This window comes from Nerophis ophidion, linkage group LG23 (genome assembly GCF_033978795.1).
Source record: "Nerophis ophidion isolate RoL-2023_Sa linkage group LG23, RoL_Noph_v1.0, whole genome shotgun sequence".
Classification (NCBI taxonomy): domain Eukaryota; kingdom Metazoa; phylum Chordata; class Actinopteri; order Syngnathiformes; family Syngnathidae; genus Nerophis; species Nerophis ophidion.
Genome location: NC_084633.1, coordinates 17,884,015 through 17,903,487, shown reverse-complemented (window position 1 = coordinate 17,903,487; position 19,473 = coordinate 17,884,015). Strand labels below are relative to the sequence as shown.

General features: G+C 44.6%; 1 protein-coding gene across 1 annotated transcript in view; it reads left to right on the top strand.

The window, feature by feature from the left end:
• The window catches only part of pitpnc1a (phosphatidylinositol transfer protein cytoplasmic 1a), a 230,466-nt gene that overhangs the window by 174,112 nt on the left and 36,881 nt on the right, over positions 1-19,473 (top strand). The gene's annotated exons all lie outside the window — the stretch shown is intronic.

Sequence of the window (19,473 nt, the reverse complement as noted above, 5' to 3'; positions counted from 1 at the left end):
GCATTTTCACTTCCTGGATTTCATGGGGAACTGTCCCCATTAGAGATGCGCGGTTTGCGGTCTCATCCGCGGATAAACCGCGGGTCGGGCGGGTGACATGACGAAAAAATAGATTTTAATTCGATTCGGGCGGGTGGCGGTTGAACCATCCGGAAATATTTGGTTCTGGGATTGGTATCCTTTGCCATTCAAAGAGCCATTTAAGACCCGTGTCACACAGCGAAGAAGACAATAGGAGACGCTATTATTCTCTGGAATGACTGCCGGCAGAAGCCCAGATAATAAGTATTAGATCGTGCTATGAAGCCATTGGCTTTGTCGCCCTCTACAACATGTACGATCTGCTTGGCAGTCCAGCATCATGTTGTGTGTGGCTTCCGCGGCAACACGCACACGACTGCAAGGAATACTGGGTGACACAGAGTACACTAATGGTTGTGATATAAACAATTATAACACTCTTAGTAATATGCGCCACGCTGTGAAGCCACACCAAACAAGATTGACAAACACATTTCGGGAGAACATCCTCACAGTAACACAACATAAACGCAACACAACAAATACCCAGAATCCTTTGTATCTGTGACACTTCTTGACTATTTTATACACCCCGCTAGCCGCAAACCCCCACACCCCCACGTGCGTCGGTAAGGTGGGCGGGGTTGGGGGCGCGGAGGTGAAATATATATTCAGGATACAAAGGATTCTGGCCCTGCGATGAGGTGGCGACTTGTCCAGGGTGTACCCCGCCTTCCGCCCGATTGTAGCTGAGATAGGCGCCAGCACCCCCCGTGACCCCGAAAGGGAATAAGCGGTAGGAAATGGATGGATGGATGGACAAAGGATTCTGGGTATTTGTTGTGTTGCGTTAATGTTGTGTTACTGTCAGGATGTTCTCCCGAAATGTGTTTGTCAATCTTGTTGGGTGTGGCTTCGCAGCGTGGCGCATATTAGTAAGTGTTAAAGTTGTTTATATCACAACCATCAGTGTACTCTGTATCACCCAGTATGCCTTTCAATCTTGTACGTGTGATTGCGGAAGTTACACACAACATGTTGCCGGACTAATAATCGGTTCGTACATGTTGTTAAAGGTGTCAAAGGCAATGGCTTCACAGCACGCCCATATTCTTGTCATCAGGATGAACACCAATTGGATATTCGCAAGAACATTAGCGGCTCCAAGTGTCTCAATTACTCTGCGAAACAGGTTTAAATAGCTCTGTGAGTGGTAAAGGTGGCCGACCTCTGATGTATTTCAGCGCGCGGTTGGGTATGGTTCTGATAAAATGTTGGTTCGGGTGGACGGCGGGTGGATGACGACTTTGGTGATGCGGTTGTGGATGATATAATTGCCTATCCGTGCATCACTAGTCCTCATGCTTCTGTCTATATTGTGTCAATGTCTTGTTTTGATGGTGATTTTGAACACGATTATACTTAAGGTGCTTATGCTAGTGGTGTGCCGTCAGGGCCAGCAAGGCCTTCTCTGATGGCCTAACATAACCAGAAATCATGATCATAATTAAAGAGAAAAGTATTTTTTTATCTAATTTCCCTAAATATCAAAGTATTCAGATAACCTTCATGTCATTTTATGCTCCTTCCAGTGCTGTTGTTTTTAGGTTATAGTTTGTATCCAATCAGAATTCAGCAAGGCTATGTTGCCATGCTGTCCCAAATCTGCCCGGGGCCTTCAGAATTAACAATGCGGGCGTCTGTGCGCTGTAAGTGAACGGGGACATACAGTTGATAGACAATAGCAACAGCCAATCAGATCACAAATTGTTGTCAGTAAGGCCTTCTAGCTGGCCTCACGCTTTGAACCAATCACAAGTTGCACAAACAGGGAGTGGCACTGGAGCCATACTAGCCATAAAAAGCCACAGAAAACTCACCGGTACAATAACACGAAATTGTTTGTCTTACACCTAGTAATCCGCTGTGGACAGACGTAGGGCTGGGCGATATGTCCATATACTCCTTATATTGCGCGTTTGTCTCTGTGCAATATAGAAAATGACTATTGTGATATAAGAGAAAACGTTCTCACGCAGTTGCTTTTAGCAGCGGGCATTACACTACAGGCATTTCTTGTCTCTGCTTCTCACAGAGACATAAAACAAGCGCACCTTCTTACATACGTCACATACTGTCGTGCGTGCAACGTCATACGCTCTCGCTGAGCAGAGAGGTAGCGGCATGGGTAAAGTTAGCTGTGATGCTCGCGGAGCGGTGCGAGTGGTAATACGAGAGAGAGAAAGTGCGAATCTGATAACAAATGAAGGAAGAATAATTAAATCCCAAGAAAAACAGCAGGGTTTCCATGGTCTGGCGGTGGTTTGGCTTCAAGCGGTAAGATGTTAAACAGACAGCGGTAATATGTCAAGTATGCGGTAAAAGCGTTGCTACAGAAAGTAGCATTACTGCTAATTTGTGGCATGATTTGAAAAGTTACCCGCTAGAAAATGAGGAGTGCTTGAAACTCGGCATGTCAACGTCCCTGTGGCGAGACGGAGCCGACAGGGGGCGGAGGAAAGCAGCATCCCTAGCCGAGATGGAGGCGGGAAGGCGGGGCGTGCGGCGGAGAGAGGAGGCGTGTCGCACTCGGAGCCGCACGGTAGCATCAATCAGCGCACACCACACAGCTGTGCGCAATCACGTCATCTGCTCCTCCAGCACAGACAGGGGAGAGTAGGAGAAGGAACCCACTGGAGGAGACAGACCACAACAACGAAGAAGCGATCAGACCGAGAGACGATGCGACCCCGCAACAGACGCAAACCCTGGACACCGCAAGGTGAACCGCAGACAGAAACAGGAAACGCCCGCGCACTGCAAAGTGCCGCGACAACCAGGCAAGACTTATCAAATGTTGAAATAATAAATGAAAGTCAAACCTGCTATGATGCGTCCTGTATCCATCGTCACTACAACCCACACATGGACGGTAGGAACCCCGTCACAGTGGCGCCAACGTGGAAGAGACGACCGGAAGCGGAAGGCGATGACGTCATCTGGGCTTTGGTTGCGAGCTACAAAACCCTGCTCAAGGAACAGCGTCAGGAGACCCAAAGGCTGCAGGCGCTGATGAACCAGGTGGGAGGAAACGGCGAGGATATTCCCGAGGGGAAAGCCGAGGAAAACGCCAGTGGGAACACAGCAGAGAACCTCCACATGGGGGGCGGAGCTGTGCAGGCGGCAGTGGCAGCAGCGGCAGCAGCAGGCCACCAGGGCGAGCTGTTGGCCAAGGAGAGGGAGGACGAGTTCGCCTGTTCAAATGGGGACGATGATGATGATGAGTACGGTGCAGAGGAGGCGCCCTCTGCTGGAGACACAGATGCACGACCAGTGGAGCGGACAGCTGGAGAAGTTGAAGAGGAAGGTGAATTAAATGAACAAAATGATGAAGAGGAAGAAGTTGAAGATGAAGTTGGAAAATTTCAAGAGAAAGAAGAAGTTAAAGAAGAAGAAGTTGAATCTCAAAAAAGGGGGGAAAAGGAAGAAATACCTGGAGAAATGCAGGAAAATGATCAAGATGTTGAAGATGAAGATGAAGTTGAAAAATCTCAAGAAAAAGAAGTGCTTGGAGAAATGCAAGGAAAGGACGAAGTAATCAAAGAGGACAAAGAAAAAGTCAAAAAGACTCAAGAAAGTGACAGGGAAGAAAGGCCTGAAAGAATTCAAGGAAATGATAAAGACAAGGGAAAAGCCAAAGAGATGCTGGCAACACTGCAGACGACCACGAGACCCACCTCAGCGCCCCGCCGTCATCTCGCCCCGCGATGGGGGGGTCGAAAGGTCCAGATTTCCCGGTCAGGATAAAGAAAAAGAAGAAAAACATGGTGGTGATGATGATGAAGAGGAGCATACTGATGATGATGACGAGGAAGACCATGATGATGATGATGAAAAGGAACGTGGTGATGATGATGATGACGAAGGGGACAAGGAAAAACTTGAAGAGGACAAGGAGAAAGGCAAAGAAATTGAAGTTTGGGAAGACAAATATCAAGGCAAAGAAGTCAGAGGGCCGCAGCAGTTTTTTTTCCGCTCCTTGAAGAAAGGGTGGGGGGGAGTAAGCTCAGCCGGACTGAAGCACGGCTTCGAACTGGCGGTGGAGGTTTGTGGCGAGACGGAGCCGATAGCGGGCGGAGGAAAGCAGCATCCCTAGCCGAAATGGAGGCGGGAAGGCGGGGCGTGCGGCGGAGAGAGGAGGCGTGTCACTCTCGGAGCCGCACGGTAGCAACAATCAGCGCACACCACACAGCTGTGCGCAATCACGTCATCTGCTCCTCCAGCATAGACAGGGGAGAGTAGGAGAAGGAACCCAGTGGAGGAGACCGACCACAACAACGAAGAAGCGATCAGACCGAGAGACGATGCGACCCCGCAACAGACGCAAACCCTGGACACCGCAAGGTGAACCGCAGACAGAAGCAGGAAACGCCCGCGCACTGCAAAGTGCCGCGACAACCAGGCAAGACTTATCAAATTTTGAAATAATAAATGAAAGTCAAACCTGCTATGATGCGTCCTGTATCCATCGTCACTACAACCCACACATGGACGGTAGGAACCCCGTCACAGTGGCGCCAACGTGGAAGAGACGACCGGAAGCGGAAGGCGATGACGTCATCTGGGCTTTGGTTGCGAGCTACAAAACCCTGCTCAAGGAACAGGGTCAGGAGACCCAAAGGCTGCAGGCGCTGATGAACCAGGTGGGAGGAAACGGCGAGAATATTCCCGAGGGGAAAGCCGAGGAAAACGCCAGTGGGAACACAGCAGAGAACCTCCACATGGGGGGCGGAGCTGTGCAGGCGGCATAGGCAGCAGTGGCAGCAGCGGCAGTGGCAGCAGCGGGCCACCAGGGCGAGCTGTTGGCCAAGGAGAGGGAGGACGAGTTCGCCTGTTCAAATGGGGACGATGATGATGATGACTGCGGTGCAGAGGAGGCGCCCTCTGCTGGAGACACAAATGCACGACCAGTGGAGCGGACCGCTGGAGAAATTGAAGAGGAAGGTGAATTAAATGAACAAAATGATGAAGAGGAAGAAGTTGAAGATGAAGTTGGAAAATTTCAAGAGAAAGAAGAAGTTAAAGAAGAAGAAGTTGAATCTCAAAAAAGGGAGGAAAAGGAAGAAATACCTGGAGAAATGCAGGAAAATGATGAAGATGTTGAAGATGAAGATAACGAGGAAGTTGAAAAATCTCAAGAAAAAGAAGTGCTTGGAGAAATGCAAGGAAAGGACGAAGTAATCAAAGAGGACAAAGAAAAAGTCGAAAAGACTCAAGAAAGTGACAGGGAAGAAAGGCCTGAAAGAATTCAAGGAAATGATAAAAACAAGGGAAAAGCCAAAGAGATGCTGGCAACACTGCAGACGACCACGAGACCCACCTCAGCGCCCCGCCGTCATCTCGCCCCGCGATGGGGGGGTCGAAAGGTCCAGATTTCCCGGTCAGGATAAAGAAAAAGAAGAAAAACAACATGGTGGTGATGATGATGAAGAGGAGCATACTGATGATGATGACGAGGAAGACCATGATGATGATGAAAAGGAACGTGGTGATGATGATGATGACGAAGGGGACAAGGAAAAACTTGAAGAGGACAAGGAGAAAGGCAAAGAAATTGAAGTTTGGGAAGACAAATATCAAGGCAAAGAAGTCAGAGGGCCGCAGCAGTTTTTTTTCCGCTCCTTGAAGAAAAGGTGGGGGGGGAGTAAGCTCAGCCGGACTGAAGCACGGCTTCGAACTGGCGGTGGAGGTATGTGGCGAGACGGAGCCGACAAGCCGATAGCGGGCGGAGGAAAGCAGCATCCCTAGCCGAAATGGAGGCGGGAAGGTGGGGCGTGCGGCGGAGAGAGGAGGCGTGTCACTGTCGGAGCCGCACGGTAGCAACAATCAGCGCACACCACACAGCCGTGCGCAATCACGTCATCTGCTCCTCCAGCACGGACAGGGGAGAGTAGGAGAAGGAACCCACTGGAGGAGACCGACCACAACAACGAAGAAGCGATCAGACCGAGAGACGATGCGACCCGCAACAGACGCAAACCCTGGACACCGCAAGGTGAACCGCAGACAGAAGCAGGAAACGCCCGCGCACTGCAAAGTGCCGCGACAACCAGGCAAGACTTATCAAATGTTGAAATAATAAATGAAAGTCAAACCTGCTATGATGCGTCCTGTATCCATCGTCACTACAACCCACACATGGACGGTAGGAACCCCGTCACAGTGGCGCCAACGTGGAAGAGACGACCGGAAGCGGAAGGCGATGACGTCATCTGGGCTTTGGTTGCGAGCTACAAAACCCTGCTCAAGGAACAGCGTCAGGAGACCCAAAGGCTGCAGGTGCTGATGAACCAGGTGGGAGGAAACGGCGAGGATATTCCCGAGGGGAAAGCCGAGGAAAACGCCAGTGGGAACACAGCAGAGAACCTCCACATGGGGGGCGGAGCTGTGCAGGCGGCAGTGGCAGCAGCGGCAGTGGCAGCAGCAGGCCACCAGGGCGAGCTGTTGGCCAAGGAGAGGGAGGACGAGTTCGCCTGTTCAAATGGGGACGATGATGATGATGAGTACGGTGCAGAGGAGGCGCCCTCTGCTGGAGACACAGATGCACGACCAGTGGAGCGGACCTGCTATGATGCGTCCTGTATCCATCGTCACTACGACCCACACATGGACGGTAGGAAGCCCGTCACAGTCTCCATTTGGTGCCACACCAACAAAATGCCCAAGCAACCATTTCCAGTTTAACCGCGTATGAAAAAAATAGTCAACAACAGAAAGAGGTAACGTCCGCAGGAACCTACCACATAGCGAAGGACATACACGATTTGATTTCCTATTATGCAGCTAATTTTTATTTGACAGTTATTGAAATATCTTATGCGACATCATGCACAAAAGTGCACTTTATTTGTTTTTAACTATTGTAGTCGCATTCTGTACAAAAAGTGCACTTTAATTTAGTGTTGTTTTGATATGTCATCTTAGTGACATCATGCACAAAAAGTGCACTCATAGCTTGTTTTAAAATGTCTCTGACAATCTTGCACTTTCTGTTTTGAAATGACATGAATGTTTGTGCCACTGTTTAATAAATACAGTTTTGGTCAATTGACTTAGTTGGGATTTCCTTCTCTGCATGAAAGTTTAAAATGAGCATATATGAATGGAGTATGAAAAAGACTGTTTGAATGTAGACACATAGAATCATCATACTGCTGTGATTTTATGCATCCAGTGTTCATTCAAGACTAAGGCAAAATATTGAGATGTATATCGTGTATCGTGACATGGCCTAAAAATATGGAGATATTAATAAAAGGCGCGGCGTCTTCAGTAATGCGGACGTTGTATCGATCCGTTGTGGTGAAGAAGGAGCTGAGCCGGAAGGCAAAGCTCTCAATTTACCGGTCGATCTACGTTCCCATCCTCACCTATGGTCATGAGCTTTGGGTCATGACCGAAAGGATAAGATCACGGGTACAAGCGGCCCAAATGAGTTTCCAGGTCTCTCCCTTAGAGATAGGGTGAGAAGCTCTGCCATCCGGGAGGAACTCAAAGTAAAGCCGCTGCTCCTTCACATGGAGAGGAGCCAGATGAGGTGGTTCGGGCATCTGGTCAGGATGCCACCCGAACGCCTCCCTAGGGAAGTGTATAGGGCACGTCCAGCTGGTAGGAGGCCACGGGGAAGACCCAGGACACGTTGGGAAGACTATGTCTCCCGGCTGGCCTGGGAACGCCTCGGGATCCCCCGGGAAGAGCTAGACGAAGTGGCTGGAGATAGGGAAGTCTGGGCTTCCCTGCTTAGGCTGCTGCCCCCGCGACCCGACCTCGGATAAGCGGAAGATGATGGATGGATGGATGGATAATAAAAGGCCATATCCCTCAGCCGTAGACAGACGAAGCCAAGCAATGCAGGTTTAGATTAGATTAGATTAGATTAGATAGTACTTTATTTATTCCGTCAGGAGAGTTCCTTCAGGAAAATTACAATTTCCAGCACAATCCCATTCAAGATCAGACAAACATTACAGGGAGACAGAACAGGATCGCTGACGGGTCTGCCGGCTTCCAGCGCCCCTTACAAAAAAGATGACATACAGGTAAACAAGGGTGGAGGGGAGAAAAAAATAGAAGATTAAAATAAAATTTAAAAAAATCGGTCTTAGCCTAGGCGAGCGGTGCGCGCTCCGGCGAAGGAAATCAGTTTTTGGCAAGGAATCACATTTTGGCACAAAATGTTTTGCCCGCCACTTCCACACCAACCAACCGACTACGACGCTACTACTGGCTTATACGGCGTCAGATCGGCCCTACAAATTGTGAGTTCAAATATTTTATTTCTTTATTTTTTCATGTTTCATTTGTTTTACACAATTTGTTGCATTTTGACAGTATCACGTAAGGGTTTATTGAATGTTAAATGCTAAAAAAAAATATTTGTAGGGATGCCCCGATTAATCTGTAACCGAATATATTCGGCCGAATATGGCAAAAAAAAGCCACATTCGGCCTTCGGTGGAATGAGTTAAGAACAAGGCCGAATAGTGGCGTGTGACGCAATTTTTTGACGCGGTGACGGAATCAACCAACGTGCAGTGACGTTGGGATATGTTGTGTACCTGTATAAGTGTATGAGGTTACAAGCACACACTTATTGAGATTTAGTGGGGCCTCTGTTGACATTATTAGCCTGTTGTGTAGGCTACCTGTATAAGTGTATGAGGTTACAAGCACACACTTATTGAGATTTAGTGGGGCCTCTGTTGACATTATTAGCCTGTTGTGTAGGCTACCTGTATAAGTGTATGAGGTTACAAGCACACACTTATTGAGATTTAGTGGGGCCTCTGTTGACATTATTAGCCTGTTGTGTAGGCTACCTGTATAAGTGTATGAGGTTACAAGCACACACTTATTGAGATTTACTTGAGCCTTCTGTTTACATTATTGGCCTATTGTGTAGGCTACCTGTATAAGTGTATGAGGTTACAAGCACACAGTTTATTGAGATTTAGTGGGGCCTCTGTTTACATTATTAGCCTGTTGTGTAGGCTACCTGTATAAGTGTATGAGGTTACAAGCACACACTTAATTGAGATTTACTTGAGCCTTCTGTTTACATTATTGGCCTATTGTGTAGGCTACCTGTATAAGTGTATGAGGTTACAAGCACACAGTTTATTGAGATTTAGTGGGGCCTCTGTTTACATTATTAGCCTGTTGTGTAGGCTACCTGTATAAGTGTATGAGGTTACAAGCACACACTTAATTGAGATTTAGTGGGGCCTCTGTTTACATTATTAGCATATCTACTGTGGCTAAGCAGACTTTTGCCAAAAGGACAATAATTCATTTGTTGTGGGTTTATCCACTTTAATGCACTTTATTTTTTTTTGGAATGCATGTTTTGTTTGAAGGCCTAATATAAATGAAAAACGTTGTGCTTTTTTTGAAAAGCAAAGGCTACTGGAATATTTAAAAAATGTCGATATTCAATAAAAAATTACTTTATTTGAAAAACATGTCTAAATATTTATTCTAGGGACGGCGTGGCGCAGTGGAAGAGTGGCCGTGTGCAAACCGAGGGTCACTGGTTCAAATCCCACCTAGAACCAACCTCGTCACGTCCGTTGTGTCCTGAGCAAGACACTTCACCCTTGCTCCTGATGGGTGCTGGTTGGCGCCTTGCATGGCAGCTCCCTCCATCAGTGTGTGAATGGGTAAATGTGGAAGTAGTGTCAAAGCGCTTTGAGTACCTTGAAGGTAGAAAAGCGCTATACAAGTACAACCCATTTATCATTTATCATTTATGCAATATAAAAAAAATTGTGAAAAACTGCATTCATTATTCCGCCAAGCGTTTAAGTTTTATTCGGCTTCAGCCACAAATTTTCATTTCGGTGCATCCCTACCCATTTGTACACTGTTGAGGGGGTTTAATGCCCAGTAGTGTGCAAGTGTGTTTTTTGTATGGCAGACCTGGGCAAATTTACAATCTGGCCCGCCGGACATTCCAAAATATATTTTTTTAGATCTTTAGGATGGAAAGTGTAGCTTCAATTATGATGTGCAGTCATGTGTTCTAACGACCGTAAGTCTTGAACTATACAAAGTATTTCAATGGTTGGAATCTGCGCTTATGGATGATAAACCAGTTACTATGGTAATCTAATTAGTTACTATGGTAATGTATGTCACAGCAGCCCAGACGAGGCACCAAGCAGTATGGGTGGGAAGCCTTTCCACCGACGCGGAAGGACATTTTCACAACAAAGTTCTAAAGCAGAGGGTCCCCATTACGTCGATCGCAATCGACTGGTCGATCTCGGAGGGTGTGTCAGTCGATCTCAAGCCAGGCATTAAAAAATAGACATAAAAATGAGCAATCATCAATCATACCAAGACTTCACTTTCGTCAGTTGTTTGACATTCTCGGCACCCGAGGATCTTGTGAGATGACGCTGGCTGCTGCGAGCTCATATTTAAGAAAAAAAATCACTAACAGGGCGGACGCAGAGAAACACTTTTTATTTCTAGAGACTCCGTACCTACTGTCAAAACTCTAAAGACCGACTGCACGGTTCCTGTCTTCACCATAAAAGACCTGTTTCATCCTGCCTGTGCTAACAAAATAAGAGTCTCAGAAAGCTAGCGTGCACAAGCTAGCAAGCTACGGAGTTTGATGCCAATGTATTTCTCCCCCGCCCTCAGCGACCGCTTTCTCACTTGCTTGCCCACCCGCACACTCACTGACGTCACTCACCTGCTGCCAGACATTAAAGGGCCACACACATATGCTACTCTCATAACAAAGTGTTTGAAAACGAGTATGCAAGTTGGACAAATGAGATGCCAAATCCAAAATACAGAGTCTCGGAAAACTGGCGTGCACAAGCGATCCCTCAGAAAGCTGGCGTTCACATCACTTGTGCACGCCAGCTTTCCGAGACTCTTATTTTGTTAGCGCAGGCGGCATGAAGCAGGGCTTTTATTGTGAAGATAGGAAATGTGCAGTCGGCCTTTAGAGTTTTGACGGAAGGGACGGCGCGAAAGTCTGTTGAAATAAAAAGTGTTTCTCGCCTTCCTCTCTGTCATTTTTTCATAATAATGAACTGGCAGCAGCCAGCGTCATCTCACAAGACCCTCGGGTGCCGTGAATGTCAATCAAGCAAGCTACGGAATTTGCCGCCAATGTTTTTCTTGTAAAGTGTATGGAAGCTGGATGAATTAGATGCCAAAAACCAACCACTTTCATGTGGTATTGGACAGAAAGGAGGACTTTTTTTTCCCTCCATTTGAAAATGTGGGCGTTATCATCATTACTGTCTGATTCCAATCAATGCAAGTCATCAGAATCAGGTAATACACCAACTTATATTCTTGTCTTCATGAAAGAAAGGAATCTATGTGTGTTACACATGCTTGTATTATCATTAAACACATTTAACTTGTTAACACAAATGTCTCTTTCATAAATAAATAAATATAAATGATATATATAAATGAGGTAGATCTCCTCGACTTGGTCAATTAAAAAAGTAGCTCGCCTGCAGAAAAAGTGTGAGCGCCCCTGTTCTAAAGCTTAGTGACATATCAGATATATCAGATTTTAGGTGTTTTTATTTTGTACCCTCCGCGTTCATATTTCACTGTTTGTTGCATTTTTGTTGTTTCGCTTGATTGTAAAATGTGTCGATCGAAACGGGGTGTGATGTTCATATTTTGTCAATATTCAGTGTTTTATCCTTCATAGAAAAATGTAAAATTCCATTATGTTTTTTTAAGGCGGTCTGTCATAACATCATTGTAAAGTTTTGTATTAATGTTCATAAAAACAGATATATCAGCCCCCAGACACACTTTGTTCTTTAAATGTGGCCCCTGAGTCAAATTAATTGCCCAGGCCTGCTGTATAGTATCTCCAGCCGTGTCCATGTGGTGACATCAATTACGGTATTTTGAGAGGTGAAGTCGGACTAAGTAGGACATCGCTGAAGGCCTAGGTGAGAAACACATGGCGCTATATGCCATACATATAGCGCCGTCAGTATAGCAGCACTGTATGGTCTAGCGCAGGGGTCCCCAACTTTTTTTCCGCCCGGGACCGGTCTAAAGTACCGTATTTTCCACACTATAAGGCGCACCTAAAAACCTCAAATTTTCTCAAAAGCTGACAGTGCGCCTTATAATCCGGTGCGCCTTATATATGGACCAATATTGAGCCACAACAGGTCTCGCAACTACGGTAAGCAGCCACCGACTTAATTTTCCCCCGTGGAAGAAAAAGTGCGCTTCTTCTACGACGAGCAGCCGTCGACTTAATTTTCCCCCGTAGAAGAAGAAGTCAATCAATCAATCAATGTTTATTTATATAGCCCCAAATCACAAATGTCTCAAAGGACTGCACAAATCATTACGACTACAACATCCTCGGAAGAACCCACAAAAGGGCAAGGAAAACTCACACCCAGTGGGCAGGGAGAATTCACATCCAGTGGGACGCCAGTGACAATGCTGACTATGAAAAACCTTGGAGAGGACCTCAGATGTGGGCAACCCCCCCCCTCTAGGGGACCGAAAGCAATGGATGTCGAGCGGGTCTAACATGATACTGTGAAAGTTCAATCCATAGTGGCTCCAACACAGCAGTGAGAGTCCCGTCCACAGGAAACCATCTCAAGCGGATCAGCAGCGTAGAGACGTCCCCAACCGATACAGGCGAGCGGTCCATCCTGGGTCCCGACGAGCGGTCCATCCTGGGTCTCGACTCTGGACAGTCAGTACTTCATCCATGGTCATCGGACCGGACCCCCTCCACAAGGGAGGGGGGGGACATAGGAGAAAGAAAAGAAGCGGCAGATCAACTGGTCTAAAAAGGAGGTCTATTTAAAGGCTAGAGTATACAGATGAGTTTTAAGATGAGACTTAAATGCTTCTACTGAGGTAGCATCTCGAACTGTTACCGGGAGGGCATTCCAGAGTACTGGAGCCCGAACGGAAAACGCTCTATAGCCCGCAGACTTTTTTTGAGCTCTAGGAATCACTAATAAGCCGGAGTCTTTTGAACGCAGATTTCTTGCCGGGACATACGGTACAATACAATCGGCAAGATAGGCTGGAGCTAGACCGTGTAGTATTTTATACGTAAGTAGTAAAACCTTAAAGTCACATCTTAAGTGCACAGGAAGCCAGTGCAGGTGAGCCAGTATAGGTATATATGTATGTATATATGTATATAAAGGTATATACAGTATAGGTATATATGTATGTATATATGTATATAAAGGTATATACAGTACAGGCGTAATGTGATCAAACTTTCTTGTTCTTGTCAAAAGTCTAGCAGCCGCATTTTGTACCAACTGTAATCTTTTAATGCTAGTGCGCGGTGCATGCTGGGATATATGACAGCGGGAGGCGTGTCCTTTCTGTGTGTTGATGTAAGGACCCCAAAATGGCTCCTATTAAGAGACACGCTTACGATGCAGAGATCAGTCACACGGTAGAAGACGGGAATAGAGCAGCAGCGAGAGAATTTCAAATGAACAGCAGCGACACTGACTCGTTTAATGATGACTTCGACGAGACTATTGTAGGATGTCGTATTCGCCCAACTGTTTGATTCGAACATTGAAGAAGAACAATTTGAGGGATTCGTGGATGAGGAATAACTTAATAAAGTGAGCTTTACATGTTTATTTTGTGTGTGTGTGTTGTGTGTGACGTGAAGTGAAGTGAATTACATTTATATAGCGCTTTTCTCTAGTGACTCAAAGCGCTTTACATAGTGAAACCCAATATCTAAGTTACATTTAAACCAGTGTGGGTGGCACTGGGAGCAGGTGGGTAAAGTGTCTTGCCCAAGGACACAACGGCAGTGACTAGGATGGTGGAAGCGGGAATCGAACCTGCAACCCTCAAGTTGCTGGCACGGCCGCTCCACCAAACGAGCTATACCGTGTGACGTTATCGTTTGAGCAACGTTGAGTTATTGATATATTATTGCTTTACACCAGGGGTCACCAACGTGGGCACCAGGTAGCCCGTAAGGACCAGATGAGTCGCCTGCTGGCCTGTTCTAAAAGTAGCTCAAATAGCAGCACTTACCAGTGAGCTGCCTCTATTTTTTAAATTTTATTTATTTACTAGCAAGCTGGTCTCGCTTTGCTCGACATTTTTAATTCTAAGAGAGACAAAACTCAAATAGAATTCGAAAATCCAAGAAAAATATTTTAAAGACTTGGTATTTACTTGCTTAAATAAATGTATTTATTTTTTTACTTTGCTTCTTATAACTTTCAGAAAGACAATTTTAGAGAAAAAATACAACCTTTTAGGATTTTTAAACACATATACCTTTTTACCTTTTAAATTCCTTTTCTGATTTCCTGACAATTTAAATGAATGTTCAAGTATTTTGTTTTTAATTGTAAAGAATATTAAATACATTTTAATTTAATTCTTCATTTTAGCTTGTTTTTTCAACGAAGAATATTTGTGAAATATTTCTTCAAATTTATTATGATTAAAATTCAAAAAAAATATTCTGGCAAATCTAGAAAATCTGTAGAATCAAATTTAAATCTTATTTCAAAGTGGATTTTAACGTATTTAAAACATGTCATCAAAATTTTTATCTTAATCAGGAAAAATTACTAATGATGTTCCATAAATTCTTTTTTTTTATTTTTTCAAAAAGATTCGAATTAGCTCGGTTTTGTCTTCATTTTTTTCAGTTGAATTTTGAATTTTAAAGAGTCGAAATTGAAGATAAACTATGTTTCAAAACTTAATTTTCATTTTTTTCATGTTTTCTCCTCTTTTAAACCGTTCAATTAGGTGTTTTTTTCATCATTTATTCTCTACAAAAAACCTTCCGTAAAAGGAAAACAAATGTACGACGGAATGACGGACAGAAATACCCATTTTGTTATATATATATATAGATTTATTTATTAAAAGGTAAATTGAGCAAATTGGCTATTTCTGGCAATTTATTGAAGTGTGTATCAAACTGGTAGCCCTTGGCATTAATCAGTACCTAAGAAGTAGCTCTTGGTTTCAAAAAGGTTGGTGACCCCTGCTTTGCACTATTTTGAGTGTTACTATATTGTGATTGCACTAATGTTTGATTTACCATAACACTATCAGACTGTTTTTTACGTGTTTATTGAATCGGGCAAAATAATAAAACAGCTGTTCATTCATTTTGGGAGTGAACGAAGTTGTAAGAACGCTGGTTTGTAATCTATTAATAAAGTTTGAGCGACCTATCTGACTGTTTTGATGACATTCCCTTTAGCGCAGCTCCATCCAAAGCAGGGGTGTCAAACTCAAACACAGAGTGGGCCAAAATTTAAAACTGAACAAAGCCGCGGGCCGAGGTTTAACAAATGAACCTTTTAATAGGGACCCAAACAAGTTTTTCATTGAATATTGAATATTGAACAAGCAAGGCTTATATAACTTTATAGTGACATGCAAAATTGAGTTTCAAATAATAATAACAATAATAATTAAAAAAATATCAATGGCATATCAAATCAAATTTAAATAAAAAATTAATGCCTCTTTTGTATTTGCAGCCTTCTGAAGGTAAATATCAACATTAACTTTTTCCACAGGCTAATACATTTGAAAATAAAATAATGAATAAATCAACCATTCAGTCCTTTTTACTGCTCAGTTAATGTCGGGGCCTCAGGTGGGCGGGCGGGGTTTGTTGGTAGCGGGGGTTAGGGGAGTGTGTATTGTAGCAGTCCGGAAGAGTTAGTGCTGCAAGGGGTTCTTGGTATTTGTTCTGTTGTGTTTATATTGTGTTACGGTGCGGATGTTCTCCCAAAATGTGTTTGTTATTTTTGTTTGGTGTGGGTTCACACTGTGGCGCATATTTGTAACAGTGTTAAAGTTGTTTAGATGGCCACCCTCAGTGTGACCTGTATGCTTTTGATCAAGTATGCCTTGCATTTACATACATGTGTGTAGAAGCCACATATATATTACGTGACTGGGTCGGCACGCTGTTTGTGAAGAGGGAAAACATTACATTTACATACATGTGTGTAGAAGCCACATATATATTACGTGACAGGGTCTGCACGCTGTTTGTGAGGAGGTAAAACAGACTTGACGACAGGTTGTAGAGGACGTTAAAGACAGTGCTTTTAAGACACACCCCCAATATTATTGTCCGGGTGGAATTCGGGAGAATGGTTGCACCGGGAGATTTTCGGGAGGGGCACGGAAATTCGAGAGTCTCCCGGGAAATCGGCGGGCTAGTTCTAATGTTAATTTGATATTGCCTCAAGGGCCAAATGAAATTGGCCCGCGGGCCAGAGTTTGACACCCATGATCTAAAGGATGCATAACGTAACCCCAGCCTCTACTGTAGCATCTATTCTATGCGCCTTATAAATCAATCAATGTTTACTTATATAGCCCTAAATCACTAGTGTCTCAAAGGGCTGCACAAACCACAACACAAACCACTACGACATCCTCGGTAGGCCCACATAAGGGCAAGGAAAACTCACACCCAGTGGGACGTCGGTGACAATGATGACTATGAGAACCTTGGAGAGGAGGAAAGCAATGGATGTCGAGCGGGTCTAACATGTCCCCCCTCCCTTGTGGAGGGGGTCCGGTCCGATGACCATGGATGAAGTACTGACTGTCCAGAGTCGAGACCCAGGATGGACCGCTCGTCGGGACCCAGGATGGACCGCTCGCCTGTATCGGTTGGGGACATCTCTACGCTGCTGATCCGCTTGAGATGGTTTCCTGTGGACGGGACTCTCGCTGCTGTCTTGGAGCCACTATGGATTGAACTTTCACAGTATCATGTTAGACCCGCTCGACATCCATTGCTTTCGGTCCCCTAGAGGGGGGGGGTTGCCCACATCTGAGGTCCTCTCCAAGGTTTCTCATAGTCAGCATTGTCACTGGCGTCCCACTGGATGTGAATTCTCCCTGCCCACTGGGTGTGAGTTTTCCTTGCCCTTTTGTGGGTTCTTCCGAGGATGTTGTAGTCGTAATGATTTGTGCAGTCCTTTGAGACATTTGTGATTTGGGGCTATATAAATAAACATTGATTGATTGATTGATAACATGATACTGTGAAAGTTCAATCCATAATGGATCCAACACAGTCGCGAGAGTCCAGTCCAAAGCGGACCCGACACAGCAGCGAGAGTATATGAACAAAGTTTTAAAATAGGCTATTCATTGAAGGTGCGCCTTATAATCCGGTGCGCTTTATAGTGCGGAAAAAATATTGTACGCCTTATTTTCACGTACCAGCTTTTCACGTGTGGAAGATAAAAACAGCAAAAAAATTTGCATGAAAAATCGACTCACTATAACGCTGAAGTAGTAGCAGCCTTGGGCGTGTTTCTTTGCAAAGACATGGTTGATGGAATACTATATACCAGTGTTTTTCAACCACTGTGCTGCGGCACACTAGTGTGCTGTGAGATACAGTCTGGTGTGCCATGGAATATTATCTAATTTCACCTATTTCGGTTAAAAATATTTTTTTGCAAACCAGTAATTATAATCTGCAAATTATGTGTTGATGTTCGAGTGTCGGTGCTGTCTAGAGCGTAATACTCTTCCATATCAGTAGGTGCTAGCAGGTAGATAATTGCTCTGTAGATGTCGGGAGGCAGTGTGCGGGTAAAAAGGTGTCTAATGCTTAAACCAAAAATAAACAAAAGGTGAGTTCCCCTAAGAAAAAGCATTGAAGCTTAGGGAAGGCTATGCAGAACAAAATTAAAACTGAACTGGCTACAAAGTAAACAAAAACAGAATGCTGGACGACAGCAAAGACGGCGTCCACAATGTACATCCGAACATGACGTGACAATCAACAATGTCCCCACAAGGACGGATAAAAACAACTGAAATATTCTTGATTGCTAAAACAAAGTAGATGCTGGAAATATGGCTCAAAGGAAGACATGAAACTGCTACAGGAAAATACCATAAAAAGAGAAAGCAACCAATATAGGAGCGCGAGACAAGAATTAAAAGACTACACAGGAAAACAGCAAAAAACGGCGTGATGTGACAGTACACCTAATTTGAGACAAGCGCTATAGTGATGCATGCTCGGTTATGCTTTAAAGTCATATCCAACGACTTTTTACTGTCTACTGAGTTTTAGTTTTCAATTATTTCTGCTGGTGCAATGCAAAAAATGTGCCTTGGCTCAAAAAAGGTTAAAAAAAACACTGATATATACCATACAGCCGGGGCCCATGAGGGTGTTTTTCAGCTGTGGTTCGTATAGACCGGAGCGGTACTTAGTTGTAATAAACTCAAAGTATGTTTAATCCTCATATAATTAGGATGATCCAGCGCTAGTTTCTGGCATGTTATTTTAAATTATTTGAGGGATAATTGGGAGATGCGGCGTTTATCCGTCTCACTCTGCCGGGACGGCGTGGCTCGGTGGGTAAAGCGTCCGTGCCAGCAACTTAAGGGTTCCAGGTTCAAACCCCGCTTCTGCCATCCGAGTCACTACTGTTGTGTCCTTGGGCAAGACATTTAACCCACCTGCTCCCAGTGCCACACACACTGGTTTAAATGTAACTTACAAACCCCGTTTTCATAAGAGTTGGGAAATTGTGTTCGATGTAAATATAAACAAAATACAATGATTTGCAGATCATTTTCAACCCATATTCAGTTGAATATGCTACAAAGACAACATATTTGATGTTCAAACTGATAAACATTTTTTTTTGCAAATAATCATTAACTTTAGAATTTGATGCCAGCAACACGTGACAAAGAAGTTGGGAAAGGTGGTAATAAATACTGATAAAGTTGAGAAATACTCATCGAACACTTATTTGGAACATCCCACAGGTGTGCAGGCTAATTGGGAACAGGTGGGTGCCATGATTGGGTATAAAAGCAGCTCCCATGAAATGCCAAGTAATTCACAAACAAGGATGGGGTGAGGGTCACCACTTTGTAAGCAAATTGTTGAACATTTTAGAACAACATTTCTCAACGAGGTATTGCAAGGAATTTAGGGATTTTCCATCTATGGTCTGTAAAATCATCAAAAGGTTCAGAGAATCTGGAGAAATCACTGCACGTAAGCGATATTACGGACCTTTGATCCCTCAGGCGGTACTGTATCAAAAACCGAAATCAGTGTGTAAAGGATATCACCACATGGGCTCAGGAACACTTCATAAAACCACTGTCAGTAACTACAGTCGGTTGCTACATCTGTAAGTGCTAGTTAAAACTCTGCTATGCAAAGCAAAACCCTTTTATCAACAACACCAAGGAACGCCGTCGGCTTTGCTGGGCCCGAGCTCATCTAAGATGGACTGATGCAAAGTGGAAAAGTGTTCTGTGGTCTGATGAGTCCACATTTCAAATTATATTTAAAAACTGTAGACATGGTGTCCTCCCGAACAAGGAGGAAAACAACCA